Source organism: Magnolia sinica, chromosome 16 (genome assembly GCF_029962835.1).
Source record: "Magnolia sinica isolate HGM2019 chromosome 16, MsV1, whole genome shotgun sequence".
Classification (NCBI taxonomy): domain Eukaryota; kingdom Viridiplantae; phylum Streptophyta; class Magnoliopsida; order Magnoliales; family Magnoliaceae; genus Magnolia; species Magnolia sinica.
This window is the reverse complement of record NC_080588.1, coordinates 10076958-10093170: the sequence shown is the minus strand read 5'-3', so window position 1 is coordinate 10093170 and position 16213 is coordinate 10076958.

Here is a 16213-nt window from a genome sequence, read left to right as displayed (position 1 = left end):
ACATGGCAATGACTATTAACATCAAGTGACATCTACCTGAAACCTGGAAAAAAGAAATTGAAGATTGCATTACAAGGCCACGTGCATACTCATGTGAGCAGAAAGAAAAACCTCGAACTCAACTAAAACATGATTTTTTTTTTCTGAAGTGTACTTAAACATGAAGAGGCATCTATGGAAGAAAATGAACCCTACAAACATCTTGGTTAGATCCCGATACTTAAGACTCCATACTACACTGCGTCTTCTTCTTCTTCTATTCATTAGTTAAAGCTAAAGGGAATGCCATGTTGCATTTCCATGGTGAAACAATAGTGTCACTGAAACAACCAAGCTACGAGTTCCTTGTTGGATCGACACGTTGTATTAATTTTTAAGATGAAAAGTACCCACTAGCATATTCCTTCAAAAAAGAAAGAAATGAAGAAAGTAACCACTAGCATATTGCAACTTGCAACACCAACTGAACAGATATAAAAGCTCTCAAAAAGTTATGACATGATAAATAAAGAGGCATCTATGGAAGAAAATGAATGAACCAAAGAAGGCACTTACAAATACTGTAGATGTTCATGTTTTCCAAGTTCAGCTACCAGATGGCCTGATAAGTTCGAATTTCCAAGGTCCCTGAAGAACAAGAGCATCATAAGATAAATAAATAAATGTGTACAGCCAAGATTTCTTTCTTGATATGCACAAAAATTACTTTTCTAAAAAGGTTAGATAATACAATATGAACCCTACAAACATTAGTAGACATTGAACTTAGCAAAAATCTAAGGTATAAGAACATCGTAGCAGCTCCAGCCCTCAGTATGAACATGAGTTTTGCTCAAACGATTCCAAAACTGAAAATATCATCAATCTCTTTGAAAATAAACCACTAAAATGGTTCCCCAAACTTTGGCAAAGAAACGGGATTAAAGAAGGTTAGTCATAACATAAGACATGTCACGAACCAATTCAAAACCATGCCTACATTAATTTTCCAATATACATATATTGGCATCATAACCAATGTTTTAAAATCCAAACACAATCTAAACCTGTTTCTGTCAGCATTTCAGTCTTAAACTCTCTAACTGCCAGCCCAACCAGTCCACCCAATGATTGCATCCACCCAACCAATACAATCATGACACTGCACCATACAACAGCTACAAACTCAACCCTGAATCTACCCAAAACTTAAGAACAATTCATCGTAAAGATTTGGAACCAAATCTTTGAGTCTCTAGGCATAGTTAATCTTGCATAAGGTGGCAAAGGATAAACTCTACCTGCTTAAGGGCTCCTTTGGAAGGATCATATATGTATTCACTGAATAAGATATGCTCAAATATTGCAGGGCCATCCAGAGATGGAAGATCATGCTTCTTTCTAACTTTACACTTCCCTTCTATCATCTCCATTGGCACATTAAGTGTTTCTTCACTGTAATACACCTGCCAAGAATCATAACCACCCTCATATTTGCCAAAAACGTCAGAAAAAAAAGCAGTCCCGATTACATGAAACGTCGTAGATGAGAGGGGCCTCTCAAAGAATCTGCTAAGTGTAGAGCTGGACACAAGCCTAGCCAACTTATGCAAGATCTAACTTGTAGAAGTCAAAACATAGACTAAAAATAGATAAGTAGGATAGCTAGGACTGCTTAAGTTGCTTAAGAAGCAAATTAAACTAAAAATAGATAAGTAGGATAGTTAGGACTGCTTAAGTTGCTTAAGAAGCAAATTAAAAACAGATAACTAAGATGTGAGATACGAGGCTTCATACAATCCCAGGATGGCAAGAGAAGATCAGACTAATGCATTTCAACAAACTCTAAATATAACAAACCATTGAAATATTAAAATTAGAAAGGCACTTCCTCTTTTTTAAAGAGGCAAAAAGGTACTTTCTTTTTTTCTTAAGGGAGAAGTACTTTTCTATCAAAAGACTTAAACAAGTAAGAATCCCTTATGAATTCATATGTACAGTAGGTCAATTGTTTAAATGTATAATCATAAAACTAAAGAATCATTATATTGCATCCCAGCATTGCCATGTAAACATCGATGATGCATGCAAATTAGAATTTAGCAAGTTCTAATGCTAAAGCAGAAAATCCATGGAAGCATACCGGAGACATCCCTAACAACCACTTTGTAATGATAGCAATATCCTGCCGCCACTCATGTTCACACTGCCAGCAGGTGGCATCCCGTACAAGATTTACAGAACCCTGAATAATGCCAGAACAAAATGCAACAAAGGTGGAAGATGGAGCACTGAGAAAACAGACACCACACCTCATGAAAACAAATAAACGTATACCACCCGAGAATAAATAAATAAAGAAAAAAAACTAATATAAAAAGAAGAAGAACTCCATCCAGAGTTACAACATACCCAAAACAAACTCTTCACAATCCACATTTGAGGTATTCTGACCATTTTAACTGTCCATATTCTTTCAAGTACCATGAATAAGATATGGTCCCATAATCACATTTCAGTGATACTCCTGACCTTTGATTTCTGGAGTCGAGCATGAGCCACAGGAAATTTCAATCTATTAAATTCATCTACACATAGTGATGGTAAGGATCATGCATTCTATGTAAAATGCTCACAATTTCACTTATAACATAGGACCTGCTAGAACATAGATGGTTTCGATCATTAGACCAGCACAGCATGTGGGCCCACAAATGGAAGATTTTTAAATGCAGGTAAAAGCTATAAATTAATTACAACCTACATTTACAGGAAATTTCATCATCCAAACAGGCCCTGTAATCCATTTACCAGCAATTGATTTATGACTTACAGATTTTATAGCATCCAAGCGACACCTAAATCAAATCCAAACGCCCAAAAAAAAATCATCTAACACCAAAACATTAAAACCCAAATAAAAAAATGCATAGTAAAATGGGATATTACTCATAGTAAATAAATAAATAAAAAGCTCTTGATGGGGCAAATGGTGGTGCCGATCAGTGGAGGTGGCAGCATTGGTGGAGTATAGAGGTTGCAACAATGGATTATAGCGGCAGTGGCTGCGGATGAAGGCTGCAGTAATGGGGGCTGTCTCCATATCTGTGCAATCAACAACAATTACAAACAGAGAACAAACAGATGCTACAAAGCAGCCACTCCTCTAGCCCCATTTCAACGGTACTTGAGACCAAAATTGTTCTCTTGAATCTGGAAGGTGAAATCCCTAATTCTAAAAATTCTTAGATTCCCAAAATCCTAAAATCCCCACTTTGTAAAATTAGAAAAACCCAAATTCAGGGTCCACATTCAAATCTGTAAGCCCTAAAATCCCCAAATCCCTAAATGAGGGTCCACATTCGAATTGGAAATCCACAAATTACTAAATCCCCAAATTCATAAATCAACATTGAGATTGAGAGAGATTAAGAGGGGGAGAGAGAGAGAGAGAGAGAGAGAGAGAGAGAGAGAGAGAAATACCTCACCTTTGTGAATTTGATTCAATCGAGCTTCAGAGAGACAGAGGGAGGTCGTGATTGAGAGAGGAATGAAGGTGGTGCGTGGGAAAGGAGGGCCTTGGACCACCACTCGGCCAACATCAGCTGTCCGAACGAGTCCCTCACCGAGGATGGGCAAGGAGAGAGAGAGAGAAAGTGGGGAGAAGATGGAGAGAAAGCAGCAAGAGGAGAGATGTATTTTCGTGTGTGGGCGTGAGAATGAAAAAAGTAAGCGGGACCTTTTTTTATGGGCGCGGACGCCCAATCGAGACAAATCCCATTTTTTTAATGTGCGCAGACGCCCAATCGAGACAAATAGTCATGTTAGGGGCTCCGTGTGGCCCACCATGATGTATGTCATTTATCTGTGCCGTCCATTCAATTCAATGAATTTTTTAGGGATTTCTCCTAAAAAAGGAGGCAAATAGAAGGCTCACATGGACCACACCATAAATCAATAAAAGACACTTAATCTCCATTGTTTCCTATGGTGTGGTCCACTTGAGCTTTCAATTTACCTAATTTTTGGAGCTAATGCATTAAAATGAGTTGTAAAAATGGATGGGCAGCTTAGATTAAACACAAAAATTGTGGTGGGCCCTATGGAACTTCTAACGGACCATCAATTTGTATGTGTGGTGCGGTGGGGTCGAAGTATTTAGGCAAAATAGCTACAGTTTATATCCGTAGCTAAAATCTCCAATAATCTGTAGCCTTTGCTCGATTTTTTGGTAGTGAGATCTATAAGATATTAGGAAAGAATCCCCATACTACGGGATCCTCTCTCCTATAAATGTATAAACATCTCCCACTATTTAAGGTATGTTCACAAAAAACTCTAATACTCGACTGGTCTCTTTTCTAGAGATCCCATCCCACTACAAAGACCTCAAGCCTGACTTAGGCATCGGAGAGTCATATGTACAAGCCATGTGTCGAGGGTCAAATATTGTATATTAGACCCTAGTTGTTACTTGATTTTGTAAACATAATACTATTTAACGCTCCATTTTAATCGTGTTTGTGATGCAAGGAGTATTTAGGAGCTTGGACTGAAAAAGGGTACTAAAATGGTGGATTTGATGCTCTGATGTCACCAAAGCAAGGGACGGACCCCAGGGGACCGAGATCAAAGAAATTACACACCAGAGATTTGAGAAAATCAGGCTACTCATGTTAAATGGGCCCGAAAATCATTCTGAATGCAAGATCACAGGATCTGTCACACCCCAAACTCGAAAACTGGGCTCACAAAATTCCCGATTGCCGAATCCGGAGCCAACAACCTCCATAGTACCCATTCTTGGCTCCCAACACCCATACACCAGGTTCTAATCCTGGGATCCTACAAGGATGATTTTAACATCAATTTGATTCTAATGAGCATAACCATAAGCATAACCCACAAACAATAACCACAAAAACACCATCACAAAATCCACTATGATAAAAAAAAATTTTAAGGTACAATGCGTATGAAGGGAAATACAAGATAATAATAACAAAAACTCCTGAAACTCGACTGCACGCTCCTACTGCGGTGAAGCTACGGCTGTGTCCTAGCGTCACCTACACGCTTCAATCGTACATAAGCTTATAAAAAGATTAAAGGGTGATGTAAGTGTGTGCGTAATATGAGCGTGGTCAGAATGCAATATCAGAGTAATGTGGAATCATACTGATGAGTCCATGAATGCAATTAGCCATACCAAGGCTATGCGATGCAAGGCATAAATGCTATTAGCCATATCAAAACCATGCGATGCAAGGCCTACATAGCCAATATCATGAATAAAAATGTAGCTCAAGCATACCAATCTACACCATATATTAGTACAGTTCCTCTACATAATCATCACGGCCTAGTACACTCTACACCACATCACCGCCCACTGGAAGCGTAACCGTGCAAGTGGAAGAGACCTCACTATCTGCCTACCAATGTTGGCCTGACCTATCGATAGCGGACCCATTTACGAGCTGGTCAGACTCGGCCTAGTATTGCCCCTACCCTTAGGTGGGTAAGGCCACACCCCTTTCCAACTGACCACGACATAGTGGGAGACGTGATCTAATGGTATATGACCCTCGTGCGCTCATGTATCCACTCGGTCTCAATGTTGGAGTCATCCTCTAGTACCATTAGGTTTAGAGATTTTCACCCAGGGACATCTATAGCACCCCAATGCTAGTAACAGTATTTTCGATGTCCGATCTTACCATCCATGATATGCGTGTGGAGGTCACAACCCTGATGTCATTAGGGCGTACAGAAATCATGTCATACAAATGCGGGGTGCATGAATCACACTATCAGTCATGCAGCAATCCTGCGCATACCGTACGCTCATGTGGGGCAACTCTGCCTATAAGGGAGCCCCATAAATAATCTGCCCGAAGGCATATGCTATGATCAGTCACTTCTCATATCAGGTATACATATGATGCGTATGAGCATGAATCATGGGGCTATACTATCATGTTATATGGTAATGAACTCTATTCATAACGAAGATAGGCCTAGACAGCCCACACACTACAAGTATAAGCTTAACGATAGTCCCTTGGGAGAGTTACAATGCGAAACTTTAACCATCATTGATCTTACAATGTGGACGTCAAACTATCATCCCTCCCAAGGCATGGCTAATATAAACATCATTACATACATCATGGTGGAATCTCACATCGTAATGGGCCTCATATACAACACATCTATCCCCACACAAAGGCCTCCCATACGACTCATCGAGCCTCACTCACGGTCCTTATATACATCACATTGGACGTCAACCTATGGGCCTCAAATACATCAAGTGTGCCGCATCACATGGGCTACACCAATGGGCCTTACATACATCAAGTGGGTCGTATCAATGGGCCACATATACATCAAGTGGGCTATATCAATGGGCTGCACCAATGGGTCACAAATACATCAAATGGGCCACATCAATGGGCCTCATATACATCAAATGGGCCGCAGTAATGGGCCACACCAATGAGCCTCATATACATCAAATGGGTCGTATCAACGGGTCGCACCAATGAGCCTCATCAAATGGGCCGACATATATCACATCGGGCCTCATCAAATGGGCCCTAAATGGATTAAGTTGGGCCCACCATTCTAGGTGAACTATTTACACCATGCATCTATTTTTAAAGGTCATTTTAGAGCATCTTAAAAATTAATCATATCAAGAGATCCTCTGGACCATACCACAAATAACAATGGAGATAGAGATTTTTACTGTTTAAAATTTCTAGGGCCCACCATAATGTTTATTTTCAATCCAGTCTATTCATAAGGTCATAAAGACCTGAACTAAGAGGAAAAATAAATTTCATTTTGGTCCAAAACTTCTGTGACCCAAAAAGGTTTCAATGGTGGACGTTCACTCCCCACATTTTTTGCAGTGTGGTCCACCTAATAGATCTGCCTCATTTTATTTTATTTTATTTTATTTCTCAGACCTAAGGATGAGCTCTCCAAATGAATGGACGATTTGGATGTAATACATACATCATGGGTGGGGTCCAGAGATTTGAATCTGCTTCTTTTTTTATCTCAAGCCTTAAGATGAGCTCACCAAATGAATGAACGGTTTGGATGTAACACATACATCATGGCTGGGGTCCACGTCCCAACTAGATAAATAGATGGACAATTGGGATTTAACACATGCCGCATGATGGGGCCCACCACACTAGGTGACGTTAATACAACGGTTAAATAACTGGTGTGAGGCACCCAACCAATCTGCTTACATTGTAGGTGGGTCCCACATGGGGCCCATCACATAGATATGTATATCTCATATATATATATATATATATATATATATCAAAAGGTCCAGCAACCATCATCCAGGCCTCGACGACCTGGATGTAAGACACATGCATCACTTGTGGTCCCACGTGGGTGGGACCCATGGCTGCTGGGCAGCAGGGTAAAACACCCACATCACGACGGATCCCACCGTCCTTGCTGGATGGTGAGGATCTAACACATATATCATGGCCCACCTCATCTTTGAATAAGCTGGTATTTGCATTTTCCTTTCATCCAAGGCTGCTGGACGGTGCCAGCAGCACTAGACCGCTTCATGGTCGAGGTGCATTTAGGTGGGCCCCATGACTTCATCATCACCACTAAAAAATAGAAGAGAGAGAGAGAGAGAGACGGTGAGATAGAGGAACCCCACCACTACGGGCCCCTTTTGCTTACAACACATATATTAAAATGAGTCCTATTATAAGCGGGCCCTTAAATGAAAATCAACGGTGGATCACCCACCGATTGGCCTCTTTCTTTAGCTCCTTGGACTCCATAGATCCTTAGGCTCTTCTTTAAGGGTGGATGATGAAGGTTGGATGGTGGAGATAAGGGGTTTTGGGGTAAGGAAGTGGGCTACACCTAACTTCTCCTTGGGAGGCTTGGACGTTGGATCTCTTGGTTGCTTGGGAGATTGTTTGAGAAAAGAGGGAGAGAGAGAAGTGATGGGATGATAAGGGATGGGTGGAATGGATGTTGTAAGGAAGGGATGGTTAGGGTATGGGCTTGGTTGAAATTTGGGTGAAAGAGGGATGGGTGGAGAGATAGAGAGTTAACTTGTGAGGGGTGAGGTGGTATGGGGTATGGCTAGTGTACTTGACTTGTGATTGATGTGTACTTGATTGATTGATGTGACGGGTTGTAGAGATTCTCTCAAAATTCAAAACGCACAGCATTTTTCTTAAAATTTATGTAGGTTATATCTTCTGGCCTGGGTATCGGATCGGTGCGCGAGTTACGGCGTTGGAACCGCGGTGACGGCGCGGTCGCTAGGATACAAGTTTCGAATCGAGCTGACTTAGATCTATGGGTTGTAACTTAGGATTGCGAGCAAGTACCGATTTCAGGTCGAGGGTCACCGAAATTTGACCGGGAGGACCGCGGAAGCCTATGGAATGGTACAGACTATGATACGGGTCTTACAACTCTCCTCGCCTAATAAAAATTTTATTCTCAAAATTTACACAATCATCACAATTAAACATAACTCATAAAAGATGAGGAAACAAAGCATCATTATATAAAATCGGAGACAATATACAAGATACAATATATAATCAATCACCAAAGAGATGGAGATAGTGCTCTCAAATCTTGACCCCACGCCCCAAAGACGCCTCATCAATAGAATGGTGATCCCACTAAACCTTCACCAAAGGAATGACCTTAGTCCGGAGGACCTGCTCCTTTCAATCAAGGATAGGAACTAGCTGCTCAATGTAAGACGCATCCTCACAAACCTCTAGCGGCTGCCAATCAATAAAAGGAATTATGTCTGACCCACACTTCCTCAGCATACAGACATGAAAAATGTTGTGGACGCCAAACAACTAAGATGGAAAGATAAGCCGATAAGCCACGGTGTCAACATGCTCAGTGATCTCGAAAGGTCCAATGAATCTCGGGCCAAGCTTGCCATTCGCTCTAAATCGAACTAAGCCCTTCATGGGTGAGACCTTAAGATACACTCTATCCCCAACAGTGAACTCCAAGGAGCGATGCCAGTGATCAGCAAAACTCTTTTACCGACTCTGAGCTATGCGCATCCTCTGCCTGATGATATCGATAGTCTCTGACGTCTTCTTCACAACCTCGGGACCTAAGAGACGCCGCTCTCTGACCTTGGTCCAAAAACTCAGAGATCTACATGGTTTACCATATAATGCCTCAAAAGAAACCATGCCAATGGTCGCCTGATAGCTGTTGTTGTTTGCGAACTTAGCAATCGCAAATACTCATCCCATTTAACCCCAAAATCAATCACGCAGGCCCGAAGCATATCCTTAAGGATCTAGTTGACCCTCTCGATCTAGTCATTGGTCTGTGGATGATACACGGTGCTGAGCTGTAAAACAGACCCCATCGCTCTCTGAAAGCTCCCCCAAAACTAAGACATGAACCTCGGGTCTTGGTTAGAACTGATTGAGAATGGAATGCCATGAAGTCTCACAATCTCCTCGATGAATAACCTCGCAAGCCGGTCCATAGACCAAATCACACGAATCACAAGAAAATGTGCCGACTGTTGAGGTATAAAAAATATTCTATTACATTGGTTAGAGAATTCCATGGTGTAGATCTTTCCCAGGGTCATTCACTCCGTATTTTGGTAAAAATCAGCATCCAGGGGTATTTTGGGTATTTTGGTAAAAATCAGCATCCGGGGATATTTTGGTAAAAATCAGTGAGTTGGGGTATTTTGGTAAAAATTAGTGAATTTGGGTATTTTGGTAAAAAAAAGGATGCGCAGGTATCATTTTAATGGAGATGGGATGTACACCACCATTTAAAGGAAAGGTTGGTGAACACCACTATGTAAGGAAACAGATGGAAGTTGTATGAGGAAAGAAGTGGTGGTGAACACCACTGTGTAAGGGAGAGATGCCTATAAATACTCCCTCCCATGCCTCATTTTGATAAGAGAAGAAGGAGACAAGGGAGACAAGAGACAAGGGGGAGAGAAGCAAGGAGAAGGAAGTGGAGAAGTTGGTTGTACGCTGAAGGGGTTGTGCAGCGCATAACCCATGTAGCGCACAATAAAGGGGAGCACACAGTGGTTGTTGACACATAACAACACCATCCTTCTCTCCCTTCTCTTGACACCCACGCACAACACCTCTTTTCTCTCTCTTATCTTAATTCAAAGGTTGTGCGCCACTTTGTAAGAGTCCTTGTCCTAAAGCCATCCATTGTGCGCAATCTTCTCCAACATCACCTTCAAGAAGACTTCCGCACACCACCTTCAAGAGGATTTTTGCACAACACATGGTGCACAACATGTGGCGCACAATATATGGCGCATAACCCTCATTTTAGGGAGTTATCTCCACACAATGCCACTTATGGTGGGAGTTTTGTCCGCACAACATGCTTTTTTTCAGAAGAAGTCTTTTGCGCCACTTTTGCAAAGGAAAACCAATGCGCCACTTCTCTCTCCCCTTGTCCTGAGGAGAGGTTTTCATGTCTTGACGGATACTCCATGCGCCACTTCTCTCTCCCCTAGAAGAAGCTTTTCATGTTTTGACGGATACTCCATGTGCCACTTCTCTCTCCCCTTGTCCTGAGGAGAGGCTTTTCATGTCTTGACGGATACTCCATGCGCCACTTCTCTCTCCCCTTGTCCTAAGGAGAGGCTTTTCATGTCTTAATGGATACTCCATGTGGAACAATGTCCAGACAAGAGCCTTTTCATGTCCTGAGACAAATACTCCTTACACCATCTCATGTAAGAGATGGGATGTTCTCTCCGCATTTCAAGGGATCATCGCTCTACATTTCAAAAGATGGACACTCCACATTTCAAGGGACGGTCGCTCCACATTTCAAGGGATGTCGATCGCTCCACATTTCAATGGATGATGATCGCTCCACATTTCAAGGGATGATGGTCGCTCCACATTTCAAGGGTTGATCCTCACTCCAAATTTCAAGGGATGATGGTCGCTCCACATTTCAAGGGATGATCCTCACTCCACATGTCATGGGTTTCGCAACGGAATGATTATCAAAACTGATCTCAACGATCAGATCAAAGAAGAATGAGCAGAAGGATGATCAGAATTGATTTTAACAATCAGATCAAGGAAGAATGAACGGAAGGATGATCATAACTGATTTTAATGGTCAGATCAAGGAAGAATGAACGGAAGGATGATCAGAGCTAATCTCAACGGTTAGATCAAGGAAGAATGAATGGAAAGATGATCAGAACTGATCTCAACGGTCAGATCAAGGGTTTCAAGCCCACACAACCTTTCCGCATTAGCGAGGATCATTAAAAGCGTCGAAATGCTGTCGAAATTGCCATCAGACTGTCTTATCTTTCATTCATTGCTTTGATTGATTGTAATTTGTTTTCAGAATCAAGGAAATCTGAGGATGTAAATGAACTCAGAATAAATGTGATCATTGTTCTCTCATTGAATTCTTTGTTATCATTGAATAAATTCCCCCAAATTAAACACTTTTGTTTCTTGTTCGAAACACTGACTTCATCAGACGATCCACAACAACCCAGATGACATCATAACCGCGTTGAGTCCTCGGCAAGCCCATAATGAAATCTGTCGACACGTGCTCCCACTTCCACGTTGGGATACTCAATGGCTGTAATGGACCAGGGGTCTCTGATGATCGGCCTTGACACACTGGCATGTGTCACACTTGGCAACAGAATTGGTGATTTGGCGCTTCATCTCCACCAAAAATTACTGTTGCCTCATATCACGGTACATCTTCGTCAAGCCAGGGTGGATAGAAAATCGTGATCAATGTGCCTTGGCCATAAGATCTCTGTGTAACTCAGGAATATCTGGGACACATAATCGACCTATAAAGCGAAGTCCACCATTAGAACCAATCTGCTAATCTGACTGGCTCTCAGATGCCGCCTCAGCTTTATAACTCTGCAACAACTCATCAACCTGCTGAGCCTCGATTACCCTTGCGACAAGAGAGGGTTGAATCGATAGGCTCGATAGCTGCACGATAGAAGACTGCAAACCGAACTCAAAATCATATGCTGTCATATCCTCTACTCCTGAATCATTATATGCACTACCAGGCCTCATGGCTGACGGCTAAGGGTATCCACCACCACGTTTACCTTGCCTGGGTGGTACTGGATATCAAAATTATAGTCCTTTAAGAGATCCATCCAACGTCTCTGCCTCATGTTTAGCTCAGGCTGAGAGAATAGTTACTTCAAGCTCTTGTGGTCGGAGAAGAGCTCGAACCTAACCCCATAAAGATAGTGCCTCCACACCTTCAGTGTGAAAATGACTGCTGTTAGCTCCAAATCATGTGTGGAGTAGTTCAGCTCATGGACCTTGAGCTGGCGAGACGCATAAGCCATTGACCTCCTGTGCTGCATCAGGATATCACCCAAGCAGTATGCAAAGCATTGGTAAATACAACAAATCCATCACTCCCAGAGGGAAGAGTGAGGACAGGAGCAGACATGAGGCTATCCTTTAGCTCCATAAATGCTGTTCACAGGCATCGCTCCAAACAAACTCTGCCCCCTTCTGAGTCAACCTGGTCAATGGGGCTGTGATATAATAGAAGCCCTCAATAAAACACCGATAGTAATCTTCCAAACTAAGAAGACTGCAGATCTCGGATGCGCTCATGGGCTGGTCCCACTGACGCACTGCCTCAAACTTCGAGGGGTCCACTGCGACACCCTCCCTCGTCATCACGTGACCAAGGAATGTCACTTCATCCTGTCAAAACTCGCACTTCTCCAGCTTCACATACAGTTGATGGGCATGAAGAGTCTGTAACACAATCTCCAAATGCTACACATGCTCCCCATGAGTCCTCGAATATATCAGAATGTCGTCGATGAATATCACAACAAACTGATCGAGATACGGACGGAAGACCTCATTCATCAACTGCATGAATACAGTAGGCGCATTGGTCAGTCCGAAGGACATGACTTGAAATTCAAAATGACCATAACGGGTCCTGAAAGCTGTCTTCAGGATGTCCTCCTCTCGGACCCAAATCTGATGATAACCAGAACGCAGGTCAATCTTCGAAAAGAACTGTGCACCTATAACTGATCAAATAAGTCATCGATCCTCAGGAGTGAATACTTGTTCATAATCGTGACCCGGTTGAGCTCGCAATAATCCACGCAGAGCCTCAATGAGCCATCCTTTTTCCTGACGAAGAGTATTGACACTCCCCAAGGTGAACCGCTCGGATGGATAAAGCCCAACTCACACAACTCGTTCAACTGTTGCTGTAGCTCCCTCAACTCCATTAGTGTCATACGATATGGGGCCTTCGAAATAGACACGGTACCGAGTACAAGATTAATCTGGAACTCAATATGCCGGTGTAACGGCAATCCCAGAATCTTCTGGAACACATCAAAAAAATCACAGACCATAGGCAACTGGTCGATACACAAAGCAACGGGCTCCTCAATTGCATAGGACACGAGACAAGACAACGACTCTCCTTTGGGCTCGACAATGAACTGGAACCACGGCAAGCCTGGTTTACAGAATGTGATTGTCCTCGCAGAGCAATCCAAGACGATGTGGTACTCGGCAAGTCAATCTATGCCCAGGATAACATCAAAATCTGACATCGGCAGCACAAATAGGTCGGCGGGTAAAAAGATATCACCAAACATAACAAGGCAAAACAAACAGAAATGGTCCAACAATGTATTCTTCCCCAAGGGCGTCGATACGGTCAATCCCTCACTAACAGACTCTGTCGATAATTCAGACAATTGGTAAAAATTCTCAGACATGAATGAGTGCGAAGTACCGGAATCAAATAATACTTGGGCGATGCATGCAGACACTGGAAGTATACCCTCAATGACTCCTCCGAAGGACTGCGAGTCCTGCTGAGTCACATAGAACCTAGCTTGAGCTGGCTGAGGAGGTGCTTGTCCCCTTTGAGGTCCTTCGTGCTGCTTCTGTCTCTGCGGCGGCCTGTACTGTTGTCTCTACTGCTGTTGGGGCCTCGGCGGCTGAGGTAGTTATGGTCGCTTCTACTAGGGTCACTGCTTCTGCGGTCGCTGTTGTGGCCCTCTCAGCTGCTGTTGCTACTGAGGACGGGGGCACTCATGTATGCGGTGTCCTGTCCCAACCATCCAAAACAAGTCCCTGTAAATGGCCTCTAGGGTGGCATTGGAAGTGCTACTGGTGCTCTGGCGGATGGGTGACTCATGTGCCTTTGTGGTCATCGATGTTGCTAGGTGCTACCAGAGGGGGCCTGCCTCTTCTGATCCCAATCGCTGTGTGTCGGCTTACTCAATCTCATAAATCTAAGCCCTCCATACTACCACCTAAAAAGTCGGGAGCTCATGCCCAATAACATGGCCTCGAATACTATAACGTTAGCCGTTCTTGAAACGGCAGGCCTTCCGCCCCTCATCATTAGCCAAATATGGCGCGAACCTCTATAGTGCCACGAAACGAGCCGCATACTGTGCCACAGACATGTCTCCCTACACCAAGGTCTCAAACTCTAATGCTCGCTCCCGACAAATGTGGTCGAGGAAGTATTGATGTTCGAATTGGTATACAAAATCTTCCCATGTCCAAACGAAATTAGGCCATGCAACCCGGGTAACAGAGGTCCACCAGTGCTCGACCTCACCTTGGAGAAGAAATACTGCTAACCGGACTCGCTGCTAGGTCGTACATGTCATCGTATCAAAAATCTTCTCCACCTCAGAGCGTCATCTCTCGGTTACTATTAGATCTGGCTTGCCTTGAAATTGCTGGGGATCGAGCTGTCGGAACTCTCGAAGTAGGGCTCTCGCGTGCTCCTACTCTGCATGGGTTGTTAAAACAACGGGGTGCCTACCCTGTCCCTGAAGGGCGGCCGTCACAGCCTACAACATCTGCAGTAACTGGGAGGCACTCATGGGTACAGTCGGATCCGCACCGGTCTCAGGTAGAGGAACGACATCCTCAGGATGGGGAGTAGGGATCTCTGGTGGTGGAGCGGGAGTCATAGGTGGTAGAGCGGGAGCCTTAGGTGGTGGAGCGGGAGTCACTCGGGTCGTTCTCCTAGGCGGTATGTCCTATAGGAGAGAATAAGTGCGTCTATCAACCTTGAGAACTCTCGAAGGCACGTACATTAAGGGTCAATAACAGAAAATCTCTAAGTTATTCGAACTCGGGACCTAATTATTGTGAGCTCATAACAAACATATGATGTTGTTCTCGATTATTCCCAAGTTATGATCGGATACCAACTTCTATCACGCCCCAAACTCGGAAACCGGTCTCGCAAAATTCTCGATCGCTGAATCCGACGCTGATAGCCTTCGTAGTACCCCATTCTTGACTCTCGGCACCCATACACAAGGTTCCAATCCTAGGATCATACAAGGAGGATTTTTAACATCAATTTGATTCGTAATGAGCATAACCATAAGCATAATCCACGAACAATAACCATAAGAACACCTTCACAAAATCCACTATGATCACAAAAAATTTTAAGGTACAATGCGTATGAAGGAAAATACAAGATAATACTAACAGAAACTCCTAAATGTTGACTGCGTGCTCCTACTGCAGTGAAGCTATGGCTGCGTCCTGGCGTCATCCACATGCATAAATCGTGCATAAGCTTACAGAAAGCTTAGAGGGTGGTGTAAGTATGTGCACAATATGAGTGTGGTCGGAATGCAATATCAGAGTAATGTAGAATCATACCGATGAGTCCATAAATGCAATTAGCCTACCAAGGCTATGCGATGCAAGACATGAATGCTATCAGCCATATCAACACCATGTGATGCAAGGCTTACATAGCTAATATCATGAATAAAAATGTAGCTCAAGCATACCAATCTGCATTATATATCAGTACGGTTCCTCTACATAATCACTGGGGTCTAGTACACTCTACACCACATCACCACCCACTAGACGCACAATCGTGTAAGTGGAAGAGAACTCACTATCCGCCTACCAATATTGGCTCCGCCTGTCTATAGCGGACCCATTTATGAGCTGGTCAGACTCAGCCTAGTATTTCTCCCTACCCTCGGGCGGATAAGGCCACACCCCTTTCTAACCGACCACGACACAGTGGGAAACGCGGTCTAATGGTATACGACCCTCGTACACTCATGTATCCACTCGGTCTCTACATTGGAGTCATCCTTTGGTACCATCGGATTTAGGTA